Here is an 11498-nt window from a genome sequence, read left to right on the forward strand (position 1 = left end):
GAGCGGAACTGGAGCCAGAAACCAGGATCCTCTTCCGGGTTTTTCATGCTGGTACAGGACAGCTTTGGGCCATCCTCGACTGCTTTCCAAGGCCACAAGAAGGGAACTAGATGGGAAGTGGGGCAGCCGAGATTACACCCTCAGTCCATGTAGTTTGATGGCGTGTGAAAAGCAATGACTTTAGCCACTAGGCTACCATGCCAGGCCCACTTTTGTGATATTTATATGATATGTTTTCACATTTTTTTCCTGTTTTAAGCTGATGTAGATTTAATTTTTGTATGCAGCGACCTTACTAAATGCTCCTTAATTGTTGTCTTTGACTCTTTCTACACAGATGATGATAGATTGTATGTAAGTGTGCAATTCTGCTTGTTTACCTTATATATTTTTATTTCTCTTAATAATGTTAAGCATAAATAGGAACTGAAGGTAGAGTAATAAAAAAAAGAAACAAAAGACATCAGTATCAATGTCGCTGCTACCTTGAAGCTTATATTCTAAATGAAGAGGTGGTAGAAAACACACTATGTGGGTGACAGGAAGCTCTATGCACGATGACTGTTACCTGGTGATTGATACCTACACAGGCATTAAAGCACGTTCTCTCCTATGAGATCACGTTGAGCACAACCCACACTGACATAACGAAGCAATGCACGACTCTCAGAGGAGAGGCTGACGGAAGAGAGATGGAAGATGCGAAGACATGAAGTGGCCATGTACCAATAAGGACAGGGAGAACGAGCAAGGCTGCAGTTGCAAAGACAGGCAGGAGTGAGGAGCCAGAACGTGCAGGCTTTAAACTTTTCTCTGAAAACAATATGTGGAATTGGAGATGTCCGTGTTATTTGCATATTTGTTACCATGTCTATTGCTACGTGGACAATAAATTAAGGAGAACGCGTGGAAGGATGAGATGGTTGATTGCTGTAGGAGAGTACAGAATGTGAGGGTAAGAGTTGGCAGTTAAGTGCTGGGTCTGGAAGAATATTTAACCCCTGATTCATCATTTCCTTAGCAGTAATATCTACCATGCAAGATTCTGAAAGGAGTAAAGACATCATATGTAAGTGATTACTAATACAATTAGTAATGCCTAATGTGTTTATTGATAAATAAAATTTTAACAAAATAGCCCATGTTTACCAGAATCAAATCAATACTGCAAAACTAGAAAAAAAATGAGTAATGTTCAACAGCTATAGTCAGACCAATATGTTTCTGACTTTTAATGATTAAACTCAGTGACATATATACTAAAATCAGCATTGCTTTTTAAATTCACTATTTCATAATATAACTCTTTGCAAACACTAATAAATAAACAAAATGATATTAAACATATAGTTCCCATGATGTTTTTGTTGGCTTAGGTGCAATGCCTGCTCTAAAATGTGAAAGAAACAGCTCACAGAAGATGCCATGCATGCATACTTTAAACAGATTATAGAAAATCAGGTAAAACATAAGTCAATTTTCATACAAATAATTTTGAAATTCACAGAAAGATTTTTTTTTTCACAGAAAGATAATTTATAGTATGTGCCTCTTTGCAACTTTGGAAGACTTTTTAAAGATACCAATTTTGATTTTGTTGAGAAAATATTTTTCTGTTCTTTTCCCTGTAGTTACTTCTTTCAAGAGACAAACTTTTATTTCTTCTTTTGTTCACTAAAGATTTATGCAGGTATTGAATCAGCTCAGCCTATGTGCTGAGTGCTTTGCCTAAAGCCTGATATTTTCTGCTCTGAAATATGATTAAACTGCTAATCACACTTCTGAATAGCATGATGAATTTCCCTTAATTAAAAGTAAAAATAAGCATATAGCACAATTTTTGTATACTAGAAACATTCTGATATTTTTACTTCCGATATAAAAGGAGAAAATGTTTAATAGCCTACTAGCTGTCTTGCATTAAGGGGAAAAATAAGAATTTAAAAAGCTATGCTCGCCTTAAACTATATTTTTAGTCTTCAAGTTAAAAGTAGCCTTAAATAATGTTATAAAATGCTTCATTTTAAAACATTCCATTTTATAAAAATCCTGATTGTTTTCATGTCTGAAATTTCACTGAGCAGAGTTTGATACTTTGCTTTTATTCCTTTGCTTAAATTATAGTAGACAAGAGGAAGAAAGAATGATAATTGCAGAATGTCAGTAGAAAAGCCTTGCATATGTCTCATGTAATCTTTGGAATAATTCTGTTGCAGTAAGACCTTAATTTAAATAATAAAAAATATACTTCCAGCAAAGTTAAAGTCCTGTGTCTGTGCCTGCAAAGTTCCAAGGCACCAAATAAGCTTGTTTCTATGATTATGCCAAATTATTTATATATTCAATAATAAAATTTTGTGGGACATGCAAAAGACATGAAGTAATATTGACAGAGCTGTTATTTTGCGGTAGTTATGCAAAACCAAAACCAAACAAAACCCTTCTTCAGACAGCTACGCAGTATTGGGGAATGTGGCATGGAGATCAAAAATCAATGTGAGTTGAGGTTGGTCTTAACATTTAAGGTTGCTAACTTTACTATGCATTTAACAGCCAGAAACGTGGGCTGTATTTCAATCATATAATTATAACCTGTGTATAAAAATGTGAAATAAACATAAAAATCACTGGTTATGTCTAGTAAGAAAAGTTTGTAATTTTTGCCAAGCGCTTTCTATTATCATTTCCATTCTAGTCCTTGATTGAATTTCTTACAAGTTCTAAAAAATCTCTAATGTGTAAGTAGCTCACTGTAGTAAAAAATTATGTGTTTTATGGACATCAAAATGATTTGGGGATGTTAAATAGCCAACTGACTTTTCTGTTCACTCTGTCAGAAGGCAATTCTTTTTATGCACTTTTTTATTATTTCTAATTTGTAAAAAATACCTATTTTTCACTTATGTTTAAAACATTTATATATCTTCACTGGAAAATCAGATCCAGAGAAAAAGAAAGAAGGATCTCCATCTTCGGGTTCACTCCCCAACTGGCCTCAACGGCTCTAGCTGAGCCAATCCAAAGCCAGGAGCTAGGAGCTTCTTCCAGGTTTCCCACACAGGTGCAGGACCCCAAGCCTTTGGGCCATCTTGTACTGCTTTCTCAGGCACAAGTAGGGAGCCGGATGGAAAGTGGAGCAGCTGGAACATGAACCAGTGCCGAAGTGGGACTGTGGTGCATGCAAGTTGAGGACTTTAGCCCCAAGGCAATCACGCAGGGCCTAATTGCCATCCTCCACTAAATTCCCAGATCATAACCAAGGAACTGGTTTGGAAGCGGAGTGGCTGGGACACAAATCTGCTCTCATATAGGACCCCTTGTACGGCAGACAGAGGGTTAGCCTGTTATACCACTGGGCAGCTCCCTATTCCTGATTTTAAAACGTGTCTGTTGGGCAATCTCCTTTGAGTAGTTGCAACCAACACATTATAAATCCCCTGATAAACAATAAATGGAACTTGTTTTCACATGACCTGTTCATTTCATCTAATTATGGAACTTGAGATATTTCTTTTTTCATGGAATGATTCCTTCTTAAACGCCATAACAACACTATTTTGCTATCAAGAGAATACAAAGGAAAAGAAAAACAAATTTTTCTTCGTGTGAAAAAGAGAAATGGTAACGCATGCCTTCAGGTGGCCTGCATTTCTGAATGTGTATTGTTGAGCAAGATGAAAGGCATGGCGCTCCGTAAACAGCAGTGATCTCTCCCACGCGTCCGTGAGGCGGCACGCCCTCAAATGCCGCACCTCTGTGCTTCAGAAAGAAATAAATTCTTACATCTTTGCATGAATTAGATTTGAAAACACACACGCACTGATTGCACAAACTTGATCACTTTAAATATTAAAATATCATCCTTTCACATTTTCAAATGAAATAGAATATGCACATTAAATCAATCTGTTAACATGTTAGTGTTAGTAAAATTTAGTTTACCAGAGAAACTTTTTACTACTTCTTTGAAATTTCCCTTTGGTTTGATGAAGAATATAAGTCTTTCTCAGCTTAACTGCCTCTGTTCCATAGATATGGCAAAGCCTTTTTTTTTTTTTTGCTTTGAAGATAGCAGCTCCTTTTCACTCAAACAGCAGATATAAAATAAATTTGCCACAACAGAAGGCTTCAGTAGACAAAGGAATATTCCCTTCGTAGCACTCATCTATTTAATAACTTTCAAATACCCCTAGCAGTATTTTAATCCATTTCTTCCACATCAAGCAATAGCCTGCTGTAGTAAAAAGAATTAGGACCATTCACACAGTGAAACAGGGCGTCTATGGAATTCTGCAAGTCACTTAAGCATTCAAGGGTTTCCTTCAAACGGACAGTTGTATTACCCCTATGCAATAATTCAAGCAACCTGTTGATGCCGGCAGAATCTTTAATCAATGTGGTAAGTACTTATAGGATATTGAACTTCAAGTAAATAGGAAAATAACTGAGAGAGAGAGATACTGTCTGTGTGAGTGAGGTCATTGGCAAGATCATGAGGAAGAACGAAGTGCACCAGCCCCCAGTTGGTATTATCATGTCTTTACATCTTTAACGAAAAAGACATGAGTACAAGACTATAAATCACGACTATTTTGGGGGAGGGGAGAGAACTATATCTACAGTATAAACACCTCAACTGATTCTAACATTCTGAGTATTTCTGTCAATGGGCAAATTGTAAGTTTATAAATAAAAATGACAGATATTTTGTCAAAATAAGAACACAGGTAAATAGACTGGGAAATAAATGAATTCACAAAGCAGTTTAAGCTTTATTTTTTGTCTGTCTAAATAATTTACAGGTACCAGGCTCTAAAATACCTTGACATGCAAGGTAGTATGTACATTACTTCACAACTAGTTTGTCTCAACTCTGCCATGCCCAATACAGCTTCCTCCTAACACGCCTGGGAAAAGAAGCAGCAGAAGTTGTCCCAAGTGCATAGGCCCTTGCACAAGAACGAAAGATCTGGAAGAAGCTCCTGACCACTGATTTCAGCCTCTCCCACTACTGGCCATTATGACCATCTCTGGAGTTGTCAACAGATGGAAGACTCTCTCTCTCTCTCTCTTTCTCTCCATCTCTCTACAAATACAACTTTTGAAAACGAACAAACAAAAGGCTCTCTTGGCAGCTTTATCATGTATAGGAAAATTCTAAAATATCAACCCATTATTTTTCATTTCTAAAAGAATACGATTAGCAATAGCACTAGCGGTAGTAGTAGCAATAGTAACAGAGGTAAATTTACATCATTTGTTTTTCACCTCAATGTAAAACTCTAGAGTCCTTTCTTAAAATTTGTATTTACATATTTCTACAAAAAGAAGGAAGTGCTTTTGGTAGAAATAGCACTAAAATGGGGCCTCTACCTTCAAGCACTTGCGTCACATATGGGTGCCGGTTTCTGTCCCAGTTGCTCCACTTCATGCTCGACTTTCAATCCAGCTCTTCGCTTATGGCCTGGGAAAGCAGCAGAGGATGGCTCATGACTCTGGGTGCCTCAACATGGGCAGGAGACACAGAAGAAACTCCTGGCTCTTGCCTCCTAAATCCAGAATACTGATTTTGGCTCTGGCCGTTGAAGCCATTTGTAAAGTGAACTAGCAAATGGAAAATCCGTGCTGTGTGTGCGCGTGCCTCTCCTTCTCTCTGTAAATCTGCCTGTTAATTAAAAGCAGAAAAGGAAAGGAGAGGGGAGGGGAGGGGTGATGAGGGGGGAGAAGAGAAGAGAAGAACAAAATAAAGGAAAAGAAAAGAAAAGAGCCCTAAAAATGCTCTTGATCTGATGAAAAATGCTCATAATATATTTAACACAATGTTCAAATCAAATTAGCAATGGCAATAGGTAACAACCTTTCAAACCAATTGCTAGTAAATTGAGGAAACCTTAAATTTTCTCCTTAAATACAAGCAAAAAAAGCATTTGAGAAAGTATCGACATTTCCATTACGGTGATTCAGACTCACACTCAATGCAAATAGTATTAATTTGTGATTGACTGGCCTTTTTTTGGGGGGGGGGGGCTGAATACGTTGCTATAATGATGTGAGGTAAAGCAGTTAACTTTGTTTTATGTCCAATGTCATGTGTTACTTAAGATAGGGACATGAAAACAGATCCTAAAGAAAAAAATACACAATTGGTAGTAATATTACACCTTCATTTAAAGTTAAGTAAGTTTAGTTCTGGGTATTAAGTCTGTGTATTTCTGGAAATCATTAATGGGATTCCTCTATTTTTTTAAAGGTCTATTTATTTTATTGGAAAGCAGATTTACAGAGAGAAGGTAAGAAAGATATCCTATCCATCTTCTGGCTCAAGCACCAAATGTCCAAAGCGGAAGTGATGGAAAGCCAAGAGCCAGGACTCTGCTTCCTATAGGTGCTGGATCCCAAGGCTTTGGGCCATTTCTCACTGCTTTCCCAGGCCAACAGCCTGGAGTTAAACAGGAAGTGGAGCAGCTAGGAGACTAACCAGCACCCGTTTGGGATGCCAGCACTTGCAGATGGAGGACTGAGCAATTGAACCATTGTGCCTGCCCTATCTTGTATTATTTAACACCATATGCAAAAAAAAATGGCATGAGGATACTACTTGCACCTAAAATAAATCACTGTGGCCAAGTGGATAAAACCACCACCTAGATGGACAGTAGGAATGCATGGGTGCTGCTTAGAGTCTGGCTATTCTATTTCAGATCCAGCTCGGTGCTATTGTACTTGGAGCAGTAGTAGAAGCTGTCTCAAGTGCTTGGACCACTGTCTCGCTCAACTTTTCAGACTGGCCAAATCTTTTATGGCCATCCAGGGAGTGGACCGATAGAAGTATCTCTCTCTCTCTCTGCCTCTCTTCTGTGACTTTGTTTTTCAAGTAAATAGGTAAGTCTTAAGAAAAAAAATACTTACCTAATAGAGTTAACACTTTTTACCTGATGAAAGTACAACATAGCAGGATAAGCTGATAATCATATTTCACAAACCTAACTAAAACGGTTAGACAAAATAATGCTTAAAAATTAAAATAAGAAACCAGAGAAGCTTGAAGTGATGATCTTTCGATGGGAAAAAAATTATGATAGGGCTTCATTTTCCTTTGATATTTTTAAGTTCAGTTCCTACTACATGCGTAGTGAATGCCAGATGCCTCTTCCTTCTCCTTGTTTCTCTTCTCCTCCCTTGAAAACTGAGTTTTACAATTTTCATTATATGCCTATTTAAAAAAAACTTGAGACTAAATTACAAATAATGTTAGAAATCTATAAAAAAAAGCCACGTTCCTACAGAAATTCCTTTTGTCTTGAATAGTGCATAGGAAGTAATAGAATGTTCATCTGAATCTAAATTTCTTCACGTAACTAAATTCTCACTTAACTATTATTTGTTCCCATGTTATGTATCACAGTGGTATCCTCAGCTGACGTCTGTTCTTCTAGATCTTCCCAGGCAGGAAGGTTCCTGTCACCAGGGTACACCTGACTAACAACTAGTGTACTTGTCCTGTTAACTTTCTCATAGTCCTCAAAAAATCATATAGTCCCTCCCCCTCAAATTCTGAAAAATAGAATCATGATGTCTCACAACTCTTGGTACCCAGATACGGTATCATGAAATCCAGATGAGCCTCAAATTAGTTGATATTTTCTGAAAAAGAAATGATATCACATTGGTACTAACAAATAATCTAAGCCTTCTACAATGTAATGATAATCAAATATAAGTGCGTCCATGCACAAATATTATTTCTTTAAATGTTTCTCTATTTAAAAAGGCTTTTTGGAAATCTCATTAGTTTTGATTGCTAAGATGGATTTTACACAAATTTGAAAAACATATTAGTTGCTTCATTTTATCAATCTTACAATGTATTACCACATAAAATCTTGATAATTATTTTTAGTAGACGTGGCCTGCTTAATTATACATTTTCTTAAACATTTCAAATGCTCAACTCTATCCACAAAGGTAATATGCTCAGTTTTTAAAAGTATTTTAATTTTCAGATGATCAACTTTCTAAAATAATGCATATAGATATCATGAGCCAAAAATAGTACGTTAATAAGTATTGAGTCACTTCTCAGAAACAGTCTAATACTATATAAAATATTTGCACAATTTGTATACTATATTATAATTCGAAATTGATCTTTTGCTTCTATATTTTAAACCAGAATTAACAAAACTGTTTTTATACCAAAATTATAAGAAATTCTTAAATGCTTAAATGTTCAATATGAATGTTACCTAAACGTACCAGTAGGATGACCTGAGACTCATCAATCTATTCTTTTTTTTTTTAATTTATTCAAACAATAATAAACATTTATTCAGATTTATTTGACACCCATGTATTTTAATTGGTGTCATGCTGGTTTATATTTTTTCTGCATTTATTTATTTATTTATTTATTTATTTATTGCTATTGAATTTTTTTTTTATTGTTGCTTACATTGTATTATGTAGTACAGTTTTATAGGCGCTGGGGATTCCCCCCACCCCTCCCATACCCCTCCCCCCATGGTGGATTCCTCCACCTTGTTGCATAACCATAGTTCAAGTTCAGTTGAGATTCATTCCTTGCAAACACATGCCTAGCATAAAGTTCAGCGTCTTATTGTCCAGATAAGTTCAGTGGCCTCTTGGGGAGACCTTCTCTGGTCTGAAGATAGGTCTAACAGAGTAAAGATCCCGTCAGTTAAAAGCCCCAACAAGGCCTCAGTATCAATATACAACATTATGGAATTAATTGACATAGTATTGGGTAAACAATATGTTAAAAATAATGCAAGTTCCATTCTTCGAAACATCTGGGTTGAGACAGTATCAATGACAGGTTCAAAAAATAACAAACAACCAAACAAAAAATTACAGGTTAAATCAAGGCAAACATGTGGTATCTAACCTTTTGGGATTCGCTCATTTCCCTTAGCATTATAGTTTCCAGTTGTGCCCATTTAGCCACAAAGAACTGCATTTTGTTTTTTTTAATAGCTGAGTAGTATTCCATGGAGTAGATGAACATGGAAGCAACCGAAATGCCCATCAGCAGAAGATTGGATAAGAAAGCTTTGGTTCAATCTATTCTTAAATAGAGTTCTTGATATACAGATGATTCACACTTATAGGGAAGAGCAGCATCATCACAAATATATTCAGAAATCTTTTACAAGTCAAATGCATTTATATGAAGTATTTTTAAATGCTTATAAAAAGAACATAATCATAAACTTAGCTTATTTTAGTGCCAAAGAAATGTATGCATAGCTCTCTAATAAGAGGTGTTTTCCATGATTTTTTTTTAAACTAAAAAAGCAAATTTTCAGAGAGAAGAGACAAGGTCTTCTACCCACTGATTCACTTACTAAGTGGACACAAATGCCAGAGCCGAACCCACTCAAAATGGCCAGGAGCTTCTATGTCTCCCACACTGGCACAGAGTTCCCAAGAACTTAGACTGTCCTTCCTCAACTTTCTAAGCTGTAGCAAAGAGTTGAATGGAAATCAGAATATCCTGGACAGGAACTGGTGCCCATATGTGATGGTGGTGCTTGAAGGTGGAGGATTAGCCTGTTGAGCTACACCATGGCTCCCTGAATTTTTGAGGACCCCTCTTATGCAGGAATTTCATAGTATTATATCAAAATCAACTTAGCCTTTAATTTCACTTTCCAGAAGCACTTAAAATGGCCGTGACCTATCATGTATGTCAATATTTTAACTGGATGGTATTTTAAGGTCATTGCAGGAATACAGTTTTATTATATCTGGATTCATGTTAAATATCACTGAACCAATCATACTCTAAGCTGAGATCCGTACCCATACCCAGGCTAATATTTCCTATGACAAAATTTTACCTGTGTTTACTGTCATATCTGAATGTCTTTAGTTCAACCCTGATGATCCTAGAGCTTAAAGAAAAAGTAAATGCCACCTGTAGAATAGTGACACAATATTTAATATCATAATAGCATCTGAATTCTGAATGGCTTTTGCAACTTAATTGAGTTTGTAAATCCAACATTCATTGCATTCAGTTACAATAACAATAATAAATATCAATATAGTGCACATCTGTTCCACATATGACACAGTGTTATCACATACTTTGTAAGTGAAGACACTGTTGTAGTTTAGTTAATTTGTCCAACACTGTACAGCTAGGACTAAGTGGAGTGATACATGGGTTTAAGGCAACCTTTTGCAGAATATACAAGTATGGGACCACAGCTAAGGGATGGTAAACGGTGCTTATGTTTCTCCCGGTTGGCCTCTCAAAAAATCTTATTTGCACTGTCATAACATTGTAGCCTTGTGGTTTAATGGTCTTAGTTTTATTCTACGTTTTTGCTGTGTTTAATAATTTCCTACATCTTTCAGATGGACAGTTCATTTTTACCAAGTGTTTGAAAACTGTTGATATCTCTTCCCACCAAAACAGGAAATCCCTTTTCCCATATTCCTTAGCAAATGAGAAATATGCCTCTGTCATAACCTTGGCATGATTGCAAACAGAACAAAATGGTAAGAAAATTGATTGTCCCTGAAGAACAAAAAAAGAAAAAAATATATCTTTCAAAGAGTCAGTACAAAAGCAACGGAAGTCAAATGTCATTTGTAATTAAAATAAGGGCTGTAGATGTTGTTTGAGGATAAAAACGCAGTATCCATCTCTTCAAAATAACTTCATTACGGGGATCAGATGTAGGATTAACTGAGTTTTGAGAACATTCTTTTAAAGAACAAAATGACAGGAATGAAATATTGCAGATGTGCAGATAGTAGAAACATCCATGAAAACAAATTTATCCATTGATAATCCAATTGCCTGTTGCTTGCAGATCTCCAATCTGTTAATTACCTCCATTTATTTTGAATCAGCTTTTGGCCACTGAGATTCATTATGTCCATTTAAGTCTTTCAACAACTCACTCTGTGTGTGTGTGTGTGTGTGTGTGTGTGTGTGTGTGTGTGCGCGCGCGCGTGCCTGTGTGTACCCAGCCTCAAAGTCACTGGATATAATGTTTTATATATACACATATGTGTATATATATCATTTTTAATATGAAGAAGATGGCTTATCATTTCTTTAGCACTTTGATGTTTACTGTTTCATTTTTGTTAAATTGTTTTGAATTGCTATCATTTATCTCCCTCTGATAAAAATTGTGGTGAATTCGTCACAAAGTTACCAGATTTATTAAAATAAGAAGTGATGCAATTTCATCTGTGTTTACAGAATACGCAACATATACAATGTATGAACACACAATACATCTTCTGTCATGTTAGCATCTATTTCCATGCCACATCACATCATCCTGATATTTTTCTATGCAGAAATATGATTATATATTCATGATATGATACCAAGAGTGTACAGAGAAAATAGAAATAACTGAATTGATCTTTTTTTTTTTCTTAATTCACTCAGACTGTCTTTGCTGTGATTCTTTAAGATATCATTTTTACTATCCTCCTGGGGTAGCCAAAAT

The sequence above is a fragment of the Ochotona curzoniae genome, unplaced genomic scaffold (genome assembly GCF_017591425.1).
Source record: "Ochotona curzoniae isolate NIBS_2020 unplaced genomic scaffold, NIBS_Ocur_1.0 contig_3432, whole genome shotgun sequence".
Lineage (NCBI taxonomy): Eukaryota > Metazoa > Chordata > Mammalia > Lagomorpha > Ochotonidae > Ochotona > Ochotona curzoniae.